This window comes from Triticum aestivum, chromosome 2B (genome assembly GCF_018294505.1).
Source record: "Triticum aestivum cultivar Chinese Spring chromosome 2B, IWGSC CS RefSeq v2.1, whole genome shotgun sequence".
NCBI classification, from domain to species: domain Eukaryota; kingdom Viridiplantae; phylum Streptophyta; class Magnoliopsida; order Poales; family Poaceae; genus Triticum; species Triticum aestivum.
Window position 1 is genome coordinate 110,125,770 of NC_057798.1, and position 16,783 is coordinate 110,142,552.

The window sequence follows — 16,783 nt, forward strand, 5'->3', positions numbered from 1 at the left end:
TTGAAGCAGAAAGTTGATGTGGCGGATGATGATATCACGCTTATGAACAAGCGGCTCGACGAGGTGCAAGGTATGTCTCTAGGGCACTCAACACATGCTAGTATTGTGAAATGAGCGTGATACTGGAAATTTGTATATGCATGACTGCAGATAGTGCCGCCGTAGTGGAAACCCTTCGGTGGAACTTGCCCGTGCCAAGGAGCAAGCGAGGATGAGTAATGCGACTGCCGAAAAGGCAGCCGCCGAATTGAAAGTAGAGCAGACCGCTCGGCTTCAGTGCGAGCAGATGATATCTACCATGGCACTTGAGCTGGAGAATGCCACTAGCCGATGCCAAATTCTTGAGAAAGATAACAAAACCAAAGCGGCCGATCTAGACAAGGCTTTACAAGAGGCAAAGGAAGCTCGGTTTGAGTCTAGAGCAACTCGGGAGGAAATCTGACAAGCCAGGGAGATCGCGGCTGGTAAGCCCTTTTTATTGCAAACTAGGTTTGGCGATCCGAAGTATGCGTCGCTTAGTAAACTATGGAGTTCTCCAGGCGCCTTTATGGACCTGCTGAAGAGTGCTGCCGATGCGAATCAGTTTTTCCACGCGCAAGAAGCACATGAGACGGAAAAGCTATTTTGGTCACAATTTGACACACCGAAGCGTCCACTGTTGAACGAGCAGATGGCCCAGTTGGCCGAGCTCCACAGGATGTCCAGCGCTGCCATGAAGGATGTCATAGCCCGGCTGTGGCCAAATGAACCCATTACGAATAGTTATTTTGGTTTGGTGTGGCAACTTGTTAATGTGGTGCCGCGTATCGATACTGTGAAGCGATCAACATGCATAGAAGGTGCACGGATGGCCCTTGCCCGTGTCAAGATATACTGCGCGAAGATGATGGCCACTGATGTTGCAGCGTAGAGTCCACCCAAAGGCAAAGACCTTAACATGCCAGAACACTAGTTTGAAGATGTCCTAGAGGGTGCCCGCTTGATAGAGGGTCAGCGCTCGAAGAATATTATGTTCGAGTAAAGTGTATCAAAATTGTAACAATAATATTATGATATGTTTAAGGCTATGTTTTTATACTTTTGCCCGAAAAGTTTTGGTGCCTCCTGTGCGGCCATTTCTATATGTATACAATCTGAAAGTTTGCAGTCGTCGGCTTCAGCCCCCTCGCGTATAACATGGGGGTGTTCGGAAAAACACTTGATCACACTTGACCCCACATCTTGGTCCGTTAAGGAGGTGTTAGTGTGGCGAACTAGGCAATCGGACTATAGATCTTTAACACTTTCACTTAGCCATAGGAGTTTGACGGTGGGGCTACTATATAGCCCCTGGTATGTCCGCGGTTATCCGAATACGGTGCTTATACATACGTGACCAGAAGGACGGTACTTCGTTTAACACGGAGGGAATCGCGAAGATTCCGATGAGTCATCGAGTGGTTGACCAGCTCTCGCCGCATCATGATAGTCAGTTTTTGGCTTTCTCTACTGAGGTGCTCATCCGGGCTAGCCGGGACACAATTGCAGTAGTTCTCTCTTTACTACCCTAGCCGATATAGCGGAACGTCAGGTAGTAAGCACAGGAGCCGGGCAACCCAACTGTTGACGAAAGACATGATTCAGAGCTGATGCATATAAGGCCAAACTCGCGACACCGAACACACCCTATAAGTGTTCGGACTTTACAATATACAACGGGCTGAATACAACCCGTGGTGATAAACCCATTGTATTAAGGCACGTGTGGCAATCTGACGTGGGGAAAGAGCGCGGATGGTGAGAGCATAAATCTCAAAACACAATACTAACCGGGCTGCCCCTATAACATCCACTTTAGTACGGCGAGCCGTATGTTTCCAGATAATGCCAGTATCTTTCTTGGACATTTTACATGCCAGGAAAGTATAAAACAACAAGAGATAAAAAAGGTTTTCATAGGGTCTTAATCTAAAAAAGAAACCTTAATGCGGGGCCCTGCTTCCCGTTTGCGCCTTTGTCTCCATTGTGAAGTGTCCTTGAAGGGTATAGTACGATGGCCAGCTGTAAAAAAAGGAAAGGAAAAAAGAAAAAGGAAGACCAGGTAAAAGAATCTGGTGTGGCCGTAAGTAGAGCCAGTCCATTGTAATGAATTGTGAAGGATAACCTCTAGGGCCTGAATAGGGTCAAGCCGAACTATGAACCTTTTGTGTGCAGACTGCCCCCGAAGCCGCCCAAGGAATTTTGAGTGTATCTCTTTATGGGATGGTTGATGGGGGCGTAGCTGCTAATCGAGCTCAGGTTTATCTGAGCTGCCGCACTGGGGTGTGCGTCGGACACGTTTAGCCATGTTTGCGGTTGAGGGAGTCCTGGATTAGGGGGTATTCGGATAGCCAGACTATATACTTTGGCTGGACTCTTGGACTATGAAGATGCAAGATTGTAGACTTTGTCCCGTGTCCGGATGGGACTCTCCTTTGCCTGGAAGGCAAGCTTGGCTATTCGGATGTATAGATCTCCTTCTCTAGAATCGACTCTGTGTAACCCTAGCCCCCTCTGGTGTCTATATAAACCGGAGGGTTTAGTCCGTAGGACAACAACAATCATAATCATAGGCTAGCTTCTACGGTTTAGCCTCTATGATCTTGTGGTAGATCAACTCTTGTAATACTCATATCATCAAGATCAATCAAGCAGGAAGTAGGGTATTACCTCCATCGAGAGGGCCCGAACCTGGGTAAACATCATGTCCCGAGCCTCCTGTTACCATTAGCCTTAGATGCACAGTTTGGGACCCCCTACCCGAGATCCGCCGGTTTTGACACCGACATTGGTGCTTTCATTGAGAGTTCCACTGTGTCGTCGCTATAAGGCTCGATGGCTCCTCCAATCATCAGCAACGATGTGATTCAGGGTGAGACTTTTCTCCCCGGACAGATCTTCGTATTCAGCGGCTTCGCGCCGCGGGCCAACTCGCTTGGCCATCTAGAGCAGATCGACAGCTATGCACCTGGCCATCAGGTCAGATTAGGAAACTTAAACTATACGGCTGATATTCACGGAGACTTGATCTTCAACTGATTCGAGCCTATACCAGGAGCGCCGAATAGTCACGACGTGCATGACTTAGATCTGCCCTCGGATGGTATTTGGACTATAGCACCTGCAGCTGCCCCGACCTTTAATCTGGTGCAGACCGCGCCATCCGAGTACGGGTGGATGGACCCCGCCACAGAGGCCGCACACTCATCGGTGTTGGAGCCGAACACAGGCTCCACCTCTATGGAAACCTGTGTCACTGGACCCCCGGACTTGTCTCCGGTCTCAGGTTCTAAACCGTGTGCGTCCGTGCCTGTCGAATCTGATTGGGCACTGATCATGGAGTTTACCTATGCGAATATCTTTCAACACTCACCCTTGGGTGATGTGCTAAATTCATTGAGGTCTCTCTCTTTATCAGGAGACTCTTGGCTGAACTATGTCCGGCTCGAGTGGGAAGCGGACGGCGAAGAAATTTGTTACCCACCCACCACCTACTTAATAACCACTGTCGATGACTTAACCGACGTGCTCGACTTCGACTCCGAAGACATCGACGACATGGACGATGATGCAGGAGAAGAACAGGAACCGCCGCCCACCGGGCGCTGGACAACCACCTCATCATATGATATACATATGGTGGATACCCCAAAGAAAACAATGGCGAAAAGGCAACGGAGGATAATCCCTCAGGGAAACAGTCAAAGCATGGGCATCATCGGCGCCGCCCTAAGCCCCGCCACAGCAATGCCGGCATAGGAGACGATAGCAATCCGGATGGTGCCGACGACGAATACAACCCGACCAGCCTAACTTCGAGCATGCCGAACAGGAGGACGGGCAAGCTAGCCTAGATGAACAGGTAACAGACGAAGATTTGGAGGACGACTATTATATGCCTCTCTCCGAAGATGAGGTGAGCCTCGACGACGATGAATTTTTCATGCCTGAGGATCCCGTCGAGCAGGAGCGCTTCAAGTGCCGGCTTATAGCCACTGCAAAAAGCCTGAAGAGGAAACAACAGCAGCTCCAAGCTGATCAAGATCTACTAACAGAGAGATGGACCAAGGTCCTGGCAGCCGAGGAATACGGACTCAAGCGCCCAACCAAAAGTTACCCGAAGCGCAGGTTGCTACCTCAACTTGAAGAGGAGGCGCTAGAGCCTACAATACAAGCGCAGGACAAGGCGGACCGGCCACCTCGCGGCCAAGACAAAGTGGCGTATTAGCCCAAACAACCACCTGCACCCCGCCGCACATCAAACAAAAACGCTAACGCCCGGGGCAATACGCAGGACCTGCAAGACATATTGGAAAACAAAGCAGGACAGTCAAGATCAATCTACGGATCGCGGGGGCGCGCCACAACGCGTGATGATGACCGTCATGCCGGATAAACTAGCAACAAGTCCGGCCGGGCCGAACATAGCATACCAGACTCATTCGAACTGCGTCGTGACATAGCCCGACATAGAGGCGCCGCACACCCCCTCTGCTTCACTGATGAAGTAATGGATCATGAATTCCCAGAAGGGTTTAAACCCATAAACATCGAATCATACGATGGCACAACAGATCCCGTGGTATGGATTGAAGATTTCCTTCTCCACATTCACATGGCCCATGGTGATGATCTACACGCCATCAAGTATCTTCCCCTTAAGCTCAAAGGACAGGCTTGACATTGGCTGAATAGCCTGCCGGCGAACTCCATTGGCAGTTGGGAAAACCTGGAGGATGCATTCCTTGACAACTTCCGGGGCACTTACGTGCGACCACCGGACGCTGATGACCTAAGTCACATAACCCAACAACCCGGGGAGTCAGCCAGGAAATTCTGGACTCGGTTCCTAACTAAAATGAACCAAATCGTCGACTGTTCAGATGCCGAAGCCCTTGCGGCCTTTAAGCATAACATCCGCGACGAGTGACTTGCCTGACACCTCGACCAAGAAAAGCCGAAGTCCATGGCAGCCCTCATGACACTCATGACCCGCTTTTGCACGGGCGAGGACAGCTGGCTGGCTCGTAGTAGTATCACACCAAGAAACTCCGGCACTTCAGATATCCACGACAGCAACGGCAAGCCACGGCGCAACAGAAATAAGCGTCGGAACAATGGCGACAACACCGAAGACACGACAGTCAATGCCGGATTCAGCGGCTCCAAGTCTGGTTAGTGGAAAAAGCCATTTAAAAGAAACAATCCTGGATCATCCAGTCTGCACCGCATACTCGACCGCTCATGTCAAATTCATGGCACCCTGATAAACCAACCAACCACACTAACAGAGAATGCTGGGTGTTTAAACATGCCGGCAAGTTGAATGCCGAAAACAAGGACCAGGGGCTGGATAGCGAGGATGACGAGGAGCCCCGGCGGCCGAACACAGGGGGACAGAAGAAATTTCCTCCCTAAGTGAAAACGGTAAACATGATCTATGCCACCCACATTCCCAAGCGGGAATGGAAGCATGCACTAAGGGACGTCTATGCGATGGAGTAGTCGCCCCAAAGTTCAACCCATGGTCATCCTGCTCGATCACCTTTGATCGCAGGGACCATCCTACCAGTATCCATCATGGCGGTTCAGCCGCATTGGTCCTCGACCCAATCATTGACGAATTCCACCTCACGCGAGTCCTCATGGACGGTGGCAGCAGCCTGAATCTGCTTTATCAGGACACAGTGCACAAAATGGGCATCGATCCTTCAAGGATCAAACCCACCAAAACCACCTTTAAAGGTGTAATCCCAGGTGTAGAGTCCTGTTGTACGGGCTCAATAACAATGGAGGTGGTCTTCGGATCTCCGGACAACTTCCGAAGTGAGGAGTTAATCTTCGATATCGTCCCCTTCCGCAGTGGCTATCATGCACTACTAGGACGAACCGCATTTGCTCGATTCAATGCGGTACCGCACTATGCATACCTCAAGCTCAAGATGCCAGGACCTCGCGGAGTTATAACAGTCAATGGAAACACAGACCGCTCTCTCCGTACGGAGGAGCACACTGTGGCCCTCGCAGCAGAAGTACAAAGCAGCCTTCTTCAGCAGACCGCCAACTCGGCGATAAAAACCCCGGACACCGTCAAGCGAGTCCGGAGTACTCTGCAACAGGATCGTCCGGCACGCCAAGAGCTGGATTAGCAATTCGGCCTTCGTCCTAGTCCCAGTCAAGCGGCAAAATTTGTGCCATGCGTACACAATTACGCACTCAAAATACCATGGGCATAGGCGGAGGCACGACGGCGATGCGGTCCACAGTACGGCTCAACCGTCACGAGACCCGCATACCTTTACCATATTCTTTCTTTTCAGGACCCTACTTTCGGGAAGCCCCCTCAGAGAACCTGATCATTGGACTCATCACGGGAAGGAAAAACCAAGAAGGCAAGAGGCTTTGCATACAAGGGAATACCCAGGTGGTCTCTGCTAACGATCGTTATACCTGTTTTACGTACCCACACGCAGCCTGCCCTTGGATAGGACATGTCAAATAGTCCTATTTTTGCTTATTGCATTACTTGTAACATACGCTTTGACGTATTACTTAAATAACAATTGGAAAATATACAACATCGGCTTATTACTATTTTCTTAATATTTTCCCTTGACTGCTTATTTAATACAAATTGCACCCGTACACTTTGGTACATTCAGTTCGCCAGGGGCTTCATTGTGCCCCATAACACGGCAAGAAAAGTCCGAACACTTTCGACAGTGCGGCACCCCGAACTTATAGCATTATATGCATCAGCTCCGAATCATGTCTTGGGTCAATAGTTGGGTTTGCCCGGCTCCCTTGTTTTGGTGCCTTACGTTCTGCTATATCGGCTAAGGTAGCGCAGGGAGAACTACTGCGATTGTGTCCCGGTTCTTCTGGATGAGCACCTCAGTAGAGAAAGCTGAAAACTGACTGTCATGATGTAGCGAGAGCTGGTCACTGTTCGAGAGGTCCTAAAATCCTTAAAGATTTTTTCCGCTTCAGGCGAGGAATCGGCCTTGTCCGATTTTGGCGTGTATAGAGCCCCAAGTTCGGCCTTCCGAATACTAGGGGCTTCACTGAAATTTAAAATTGTAGACTTCTATGGCTAAGTGAGAGTGATAAAGCTGCATAGTCCGATTTCCTTGTTCGCTGCGCCAAACATCTCCTTAAGGACCAAAAGTTTGGATAAAGAGTGTTTGGGTTTCCCACGAACACCCCAGTACTAGTTACATGGGGGCGGAAGCGGATGACTGGCCAACTTTTAGAATTTTACAAACGGCTGCACAGAAGGTAATATTTCAAATCAAAAAGCGTTATGTAACACACACAAACTCGTTTTCATATTACAGGACGACATGAGTACATTCACTCAAAAATTACATCCTTGGCACATTCATCAGCCACAAGGTGGGCACCTTTCATAACACCGTCATAATACTTCTCGGGGTGGCGATGCACCTTGCCCTCCGGTGGTCCCTCCTTCACCAGCTTCTTTGCATCCATTTTGGCCCAGTGCACTTTCGCGCGGGTAAAGGCTCGGCGGGCACCCTCAATACAGATGGATCGCTTAATAACTTCAAGCCACGGACAGGGTTTACCATCCGCTTTATAAGGCCGAAGTAGCTGTCGGGTAGGGGCTCGCCAGGCCACAGCCGTACTATGGAGTCCTTCATGGCCAGTTCGGACGCCTTGTGGAGTTTGACCAATTGCTTCAGTTGGTCACTCAAGGGCATCAACTATTCGGCCCCGGCATACTGGGACTAGAACAACTTCTCTGTCGAGCTCCCTTCTTCGGCACGGTAGAATGTCATGGCATCCGATATGCTGCATGGCAGATCTGCGAACGCCCCTGGAGAGTTTCGAATTCGGGTAAGTAAAAGAAATGTCTCCTCCACATGCTTGCTTTGCATAATGAATGCCTTACCCGCTGCTATCTTCTTGGATGCCTGAATTTCCTGGAGGGCCTTTTGGGCCTCGGCCTTGGCATCTTGCACGCTCTAGAGGGCGTTCGCAAGCTCAGACTCTTGTGTCTTGAAGTCACGCTCCAAGGACTCGAATTTTTTGCCGAAGTCCTGGAGCTCTTGCTATACCTCATTAACCCGAGCCTCCTGTTTCTCACGCTCGGTGCACTCCTTGGCCACCTTGTCTTCGGCCTCGGACAACGCTTTCTTCAGGGCCGCCACTTCGGTCGTGGCCCCTATTAAAATTCATGATGATTCTATTAGCATCCATGATTTTTTCCTTTATATTATGTATGGACGGGGTATCACTCACCTTCGTTCTCCTGGAGCTGCCTCTTCATGAGGCCGAGCTCTTCTTCGGCCTGCCCTAGGTCCCGCTTCAGTCCGGCGACCTTTGCAGTGCGGGCGGAAGCGGCCAGCAGCAACGCCTGCTTATTCACATAGAAATTTTCTGTTAAACTCATGCGGATAATAATTGACCCTCCATTTGGCTTTTCTTTCCGAACACCGCACAGAGTATCAGGGGCTACTGTCTATAAGGTGATATTTTCTTACACTTTTGTTACTTACCTCAAAGCTTGTTAGGAGGCTAAACAGGCTTCGGTCAATCCACTTTTGGCGGACCGAACCTTCTCAGTCACCGTACTCATAAGAGTACGGTGCTCTTCATCGATGGAAGCACCACGAAGCACTTCCAGCAAATTATCCGATGCCTCTGGCTAGACAGAGGTCATCGACACTGACGGCTCGCTCTCCTTAGCGAGGGGCTGCCTACTTGAATCCGGAACCATTGGAGGTTCCGGTGCAGTATCCGGCTGGGAGCCGGACTTGTTGCGGTTCCCATCAGCATAATCCATGGGGATCTTACCCCCCATGTGCCCGGCGTCTGGGATTTCACCTTGGGGCATCTCCAGAACCGTCGTCCCCTGTTTCGGTATCTTCTGGGACAACACATCAGTGTTATCCACGGGCCGTGGGGAGGTGGCCGTCAGGAGTGAATAGCTATTCATCTCCTATTCACTCTAGGACCCATCCGAAGAGGATACCTCGAGGTGGGACTTGGCTGGACTGCACATGCAAGCTCGGCGTTATAACAAACAATGAAGCTAAGATGCATTAATCATACTGTGGAGTACCGATACTTATGATTTTGCCAGGGGCTTGGCCCTGGGCAACCACTCCTCGTCGCTGTAGGCGGCCGTGGTGGAGTAGTCTGGAAGGGATGCCTTTCCCTTCTTTGGTGTCCTAGCCTCCCCCTGTGGGGCAGCTTTTCTCTTCTTCTCCTCCCCGGTGCGTGGAGGGGGGGATTTCTTCTTCCTCCCTGCCTTCGTGGGAGGAATCTGCCTCGGCGTCCTCGGACGACGAGTCTATTACGGCCCGGCGCTGGAGACCTCTCCTGGTCCCCGTGGCCGCCTTCTTGGCCTTCTTCTCCGGCACCTCATAAGGCACCAGAACCAGCATCTCTATCAGGAGCGCGGTTGCTGGATCTTCAGGTAGCGGAGCCGGACAGTCGATCCGCTCCGCCGTCGCCACATAGTCCTGTTTGGTCAGCATGGTGCTTAAAATCCTCCCACAAATATACTGGGAAACGTACATCTTGTGATATTTAGAGAGCTTACCGGATTAGCGGGGAGCTTTGCGCTGAGTCCGCGGTCCTCGGAAGTGGGAGGAGGTACTTCGGCGGCTTTGAACATCACCTTCCAGACGTCTTTATGCGTCATGTTGAAGAGCTCTCGCAGCATCTGGTGTTCGGTCAGATTGAACTCCCACATATTGAACGCCCTCTTTGACACAGGAGGATCCGGCGGAAGAGCATGACCTGGACCATGTTGACAAGCTTGATCTTCTTGTCTATCATATTTTTGATGCAGTTTTGGAGTCCGGTCAGCTCCACAGGAACGCCCCAGGCCAAGCCCTTCTTTTCCCAGGAGGTGAGCCGCATGGGGATGCCGGATTGAAATTCGGGGGCCGCCGCCCAGTTGGCATCGCGTGGCTCGGTGATTTAGAACAACCCCGATTGCCACCCCTTCACGGTCTCCACGAAGGAGCCTTCAAGCCAGGTGACGTTGGGCATCTTGCCCACCATGGCGCCTCCGCACTCCGCTTGATGGCCGCTCACTATCTTCGGCTTCACGTTGAAGATCTTTAGCCACGGGCCAAAGTGGGGCTTGATGCGGAGAAACTCCTCGCACATGACAATAAATGCTGAGATGTTGAGGACGAAATTTGGGGCCAGATCATGAAAATGTAGCCCATAGTAAAACATGAGCCCACGGACAAATGGGTAAGTGGAAATCCTAGTCTGCGGACGAAATGAGAGAGGAATACTACTCTGTCCCGATATTTCAGAGTGGGGGTGATCTGCCCCTCTGCCGGAAGCCTGTGTGCGATGTTTGCGGCCAGGTATCCGGCCTCCCAAAGCTTAGTAATGTCCTCCTCCATGACGGAGGAGGCCATCCACTTGCCTCCCGCTCCGGACATGTCGTGAATGGCTTTACGAAGAAGGTGAGAACTTGGGCGCTGGAGCTCAAGGGTGCGAGAATGGATGAGTAAAGGAGGAAGAAGGCATGGGTGAAAAATGGGGAATCCTTATCTCTTTATAAAGGCGGTAGAAACTGTGCGCCTCCCCACTTGCGTGTTAAAATCACTTATTTTCCCAGCGCCACGATTGATGGTGCGGTTGGGTTACCCATACCCATATTGATGAGAATCACGCAATAAGAGGACATGATCTCTGCTTCAACAAGACGTGCCAAGGAAACCGCCTCGCAATGTGTGCGGTAGCTGGTTGTGAAAAACGGTTCGAATAATGACCGGGCCGTGGCGTGATGTCATGCCATGAAAAGTTGTCAGCAGATTAGATTTGTGGAATATTGTTCTCTCTACGGTGGTATGTGAAATTTGTTTTGCAGAGCCGGACACGATTCATGTATTCAAAATTTATCTTGGATTATTCAGAGATGGAACCCGCCTTGCAATGCCGAAGACAATCTGCACGCCGGACTCATTGTCATTGAAGCCTGGTTCAGGGGCTACTGAGGGAGTCCTGGATTAGGGGGTATTCGGATAGCCGGACTATATACTTTGGCCGGACTGTTGGACTATGAAGATGCAAGATTGAAGACTTCGTCCCATGTCCGAATGGGACTCTCCTTTGCGTGGAAGGCAAGCTTGGCGATTCAGATGTATAGATATCCTTCTCTGTAACCGACTCTGTGTATCCCTAGCCCCCTCCGGTGTCTATATAAACCGGAGGGTTTAGTCCGTAGGACAACAACAATCATAATCATAGGCTAGCTTCTAGGGTTTAGCCTCTACGATCTCGTGGTAGATCAACTCTTGTAATACTCATATTATCAAGATCAATCAAGCAGGAAGTAGGGTATAACCTCCATCGAGAGGGCCCAAACCTGGGTAAACATGGTGTCCCCAGCCTCCTGTTACCATTAGCCTTAGACGCACAGGTCAGGACCCCTTACCCGAGATCCGCCGGTTTTGACACCGACAGTGGTCTTAACGACCGATGAGCTGTTCGGCTTGAATAGGCCGTTTTGTGCTTCGATCACTAAAGCCGCCGTGTATTCCTTTGTGTGAAGAGAGCGCTCCATATTTCCACTGACCGTAATGACGCCACATGGTCCAGGCATTTTGAGTTTTAGATAAGCATAATGTGGGACTGCATTAAAACGGGCGATGGCCGTTCTTCCGAGTATTTCATGATAGCCGCTTCGGAATGGAGCAATGTCGGATATTAATTCTTCGCTTTGGAAGTTGTCCGGAGAGCTGAATACAACATCCATTGTTAGAGAGCCCGTGCTGCGGGCTTCTACGCCCGATATAACTCCTTTAAAGGTAGTGCTGCTTGGCTTGATTCTTGACGGGTCTATCCCCATCTTGCGGACAGTGTCGTAATATATCAGATTAAGACTACTGTTGCCGTCCATGAGGACTCGAGTGAGGTGGTATCCGTCGATTATTGGGTCGAGCACTAGGGCAGCCGAACCCTCGTGATGGATACTGGTCGGATGATCCCTGCAATCAAAGGTGATCAGACAGGCCGACCATGGGTTGAACTTTGGGGCGACGGGCTCGACGGCATAGACATCTCGGAGTGCGCGCTTGCGCTCCCACTTTGGGATATGAGTGACATAGATCATGTTCACTATTTTGATCTCCGGTGGAAATTTCTTCTGTCCTCCCGTGTTCGGCTCGCGAGGTTCGTCCTCGTGTTTGCTCTGAGGTACCTTCCCTTTGTTTTCAGCGTTGAGTTTGCCAGCCTGCTTAAAGACCCAACATTCTCTATTGATGTGATTGGCTGGTTTGTCGGGAGTGCCATGAATTTGGCAGGGCCTATCTAGAATTTTATCCAGGTTGGATGGACTGTCTTTATTGCCTTTAAATGGCTTCTTCCGTTGACCGGGTCTGGAGCCCCAGAATCCGGCGTTTACCGCTGTATTATTTGGAATTTCTTCATTATTCCGATGTTTATTTTTGTTGCATTGTGGTTTTCCATTACCGTCCCTGACTTTGGATGTGCCGGGGTCGTTGGTGCTACTACGGGCTAACCAGCTGTCTTCGCCAGCGCAAAAGCGGGTCATAAGTGTAGTTAAGGCGGCCATTGTCCTTGGCTTTTCCTGGCCGAGGTGTCTGGCTAGCCCTTCGTCCCGGACACTGTGCTTGAAGGCCACTAAGGCTTCGGCGTCCGGACAGTCGACGATTTGGTTCTTCTTAGTGTGAAACCAGTTCCAAAGTTTACAGGTCGATTCTCCGGGTTGCTGGATTATGTGACTTAGATCGTCTGCATCCGGGGGTCGGACATAGCTCCCTTGGAAATTGGCCCGAAAAGCATCCTCAAGTTCCTCCCAGCTTCCTATAGAATTTTCAGGGAGGCTTTTTAGCCAGTGCCGAGTTAGTCCTTTTAGCTTGAGGGGCAAATATTTGATGGCGTGGAGATCGTCTCCGCGTGCCATGTGGATGTGAAGAATAAAGTCTTCTATCCAAACCGCCGGGTCCGTCATTCCATCATACGCCTCGATGTTTACGGGTTTGAACCCCTTTGGAAAATCGTGTTCCAGTACCTCATCGGTGAAGCACAGGAGGTGTGCGGCCCCCCTGTATCTGGCTGTGTCGTGGGCTCGTTCCAACGGTTGAAATGTGTGGTATTGGTTCCAAGCTGGTAAATGGCCGGCGTATTTTGTTTCATAATCGTGATTCCGTGTAGGAGCACGTTCCCTAGATCCATAGATGGACCTGGTTTTGCTAGCCTTTTGGTCCAGGTCCTCACGTATCGTGTTTATGGTCCTGGGCCGCAGCCTTCCTTCCTTTGCGGGGAGGGGTTGCGGGCTTGTGTATGGCATTGCTTGCCGCTCTGTCGCAACCGCGAGGTGGTCGGTTCGGCCAGTCGGCTGTATTGTTCTTCACGGTGTAGGCGCTATAACCTCTTCATCGATTTCGGGCAGCAGTTTGCATTTAGGATATCTCTTGTTTGGCGATTACCGCCGTATTTTCCTCACCGTCTAGCACTTAGTTCCATTTATCATTGAGCCTATCCTGTGCGGCTTTAAGGCACTGCTTCCTGCTTCTCCAGGCTCCTTGCGGTGGTGATAAGCCTCTGGTGGAGGCGTTCTTGTTCTAATGGTTCTTCTGGGATGATGAACTCGTCGTCGCCCAGGATGATCTCCTCTTCAGAGGCGGGTTGGTAATTGCTATCTTCGGCGTCGCTGTGGTTGGATAATGTCTTCGGACTGTGTTTGCCGTCCTCTCGCACGCCCTGCTCCAACGCTGGGTCCACGGGGTCCTCAGCTCGGTTCAGATTACCATCATTGTCCGTGACCATGTTGCTGTTTTTCTGTTTGCCGGATCGAGGTCGGCGTTTAGGATGCCGGCGTTTGGGAGGTTCATCGACAGGCCTGCTATTATCGTCGTCGGCCTCATTCTCCTTAGGTGTGTCCACCATGTAAATGTCGTATCACGATGTAGCTGTCCAACGCCCTGTAGGCGGTGGTTCCTGCTCCTGTCCGACATCGTCGTCCATACTGTCGATGTCTTCGGAGTCGTAATCAAGCATGTCGGTTAAGTCATCGACAGTGGCTATTAAGTGGGTGGTGGGTGGGGAACGGATTTCTTCGTCATCCACTTCCCACTCGAGCCGGACATAGTTCAGCCGAGAGTCCCCCGATAGGGAGAGGGTTTTAATAAATTTAACATGTCGCCAAAAGGCAAGTGATGGAAAATATCCGCGGAGCTGAACTCCAAGACCGGCGCCCAATCAGGTTTGATGGACGTGGATGCATGCGGTCCGGAACCCGTGGCCGGAGACGAGTCTGAGGTTCCGGCAATACAAGCCCAGTTCAACTTCAGGTCCATGTGCAGCTCGAGCACCGCTAAGTCTGCGGCCTCCATGGCGGGGTTAAGCTTCCCATCTTCGGAAGACCCAGCCCGCTCTGGTTCTAGGGCCAGGGCGGTCACAGGTGCTATCTCCTGTGCGTGGCCAGATGATAGATCTAGGTCATGTTCATCGTGGTGGCCGAGGATAGACGTCATGGGTTCGAATCCGTCAAAGATCAAATCTCCGCGGATGTCGGCCATGAAATTCAGGCTTCTAAATCTGACCTGATGGCCAGGGGTGTAGCTATCGATCTACTCCAGATGGCCAAGTGAGTTGGCCCGCAGTGCAAAGCCGCCGAATATGAAAATCTGTCCGGGGAGAAAAATCTCCCCTTGGACTGCATTGTTGTAGATGATTGATGGAGCCATCAAGCCTATCTTCGATGGCACAGTGGAACTCTCAATGAAAGCACCAATGTCGGTGTCAAAACCGGCAGATCTCGGGTAGGGGGTCCCGAACTGTGCGTCTAAGGCTAATGGTAACAGGAGGCGGGGGACACAATGTTTACCCAGGTTCGGGCCCTCTCTATGGAGGTAATACCCTACTTCCTGCTTGATTGATCTTGATGAATATGAGTATTACAAGAGTTGATCTACCATGATATTGTAATGGCTAAACCCTAGAAGTCTAGCCTATGAGGTTATGATTATTGTGTCTAAAACCCCTAGAAGTCTAAACCCTCCGGTTTATATAGACACCGGGGGGGGGGGGGACTAGGGTTGTACAAAGTCGGTTACAGAGAAAGGAATCTACATATCCTAATCGCCAAGCTTGCCTTCCACGCCAAGGGGAGTCCCATCCGGACATGGGACGAAGTCTTCTTTCTTGTATCTTCATAGTCCAACAGTTCGGCCAAAGTATATAGTCCGGCTGCCCGAGGACCCCTTAGTCCAGGACTCCCTCACCACCCCTAACAGATCAACATGCTTCACGCCATTCTTCATGGTTTATGGCGTAGAGGCAGTTCTTCCAAGTGATATTTGTCATGACTCGCCCCGTGTGGCGACTTACGTCAAAGCAGATAATGAGAAGGCCCGACAAGATGCTCTAGATGCTTTGGAAGAGGAACGTGATCTCGCGGCGGCTTGATCAACAATTTATCAGCAAGACCTATGTTGCTATCACATCCATAGAGTCCGAAGCTGTTGAGGGAGTCCTAGATAAGGGGGTATCCGGACAGCCAGATTATACACTTTGGCCGGACTGTTGGACTATGAAGATACAAGATAGAAGACTTCGTCCCGTGTCCGGATGGGACTCTCCTTGGCATGGAAGGCAAGCTTGGCGATTCGGATGTAGATCTCCTCCTCTGTAAACTGACTCTGTGTAACCCTAGCCCCCTCCGGTGTCTATATAAACCGGAGGGTTTAGTCCATAGGACAGAACAACAATCATACCATAGGCTAGCTTCTAGGGTTTAGCCTCTCTGATCTCTAGGTAGATCAACTCTTGTGATACTCATATCGTCAAGAACAATCAAGCAGGAAGTAGGGTATTACCTCCATCGAGAGGGCTCGAACCTGGGTAAACATCATGTCCCCAACCTCCTGTTACCATTAGTCTTTGATGCACAGTTCGGGACCCCCTACCCGAGATCCGCCGGTTTTGACACCGACATTGGTGCTTTCATTGAGAGTTCCTCTGTGTCGTCCCTGCAAGGCTAGATGGCTTCTCCAACCTTCAATCACGCTATCCTGGGTGAGACATTTCTCCCCGGACAGATCTTTGTGTTCGGTGGCTTCGCACTGCGGGCCAACTCGCTTGGCCATCTAGAGCAAATTGATAGCTACGCCCCTGGCCATCAGGTCAGGTTTGGAAACCTTAACTACACTGCCGACATCCACGGAGACTTGATCTTCGACGAATTCGGGCCCGTATCAGGAGCACCGAACAATCACGACGTGCATGACCTAGATCTGCAGTCGGACAATATTCGGAACATCGCACCTGCTACAGCTCCGGACTTCGTTCCAGAGCAGGTCATGCCTTCCGAGGATGGGTGGATGGACCCCGCCCCGAAGGCCGCACGCTCATCGGCATTGGAGCCGAACACAAACTCCTCTCGTCAGGAAATCTGTACCTCCGGACCCCCGGACTCATCTCCGGTAGTGTGTTCTGGACCGCGCGCGTCCGTGCCCATCAAATCTAATTGGGCTCCAGTCATGGAGTTCGCCGCTGCGGATATCTTTCAGCACTCACCCTTTGGAGACGTGCTGGGATCATTAAGGTCTCTATCTTTTTCAGGAGACTCCTGGCCGAACTATGTCCGGCTCGAGTGGGAAGCTGGCGACGAAGAAATTCGTTACCCACCCACCACCCACTTAATAGCCACGATCGATGATTTGACGGACGTGCTTAACTTCGACTCCGAAGACATCGACGGTATAGACGACAATGTGGGAGAAGAACAGGAACCACCGCCCACAGG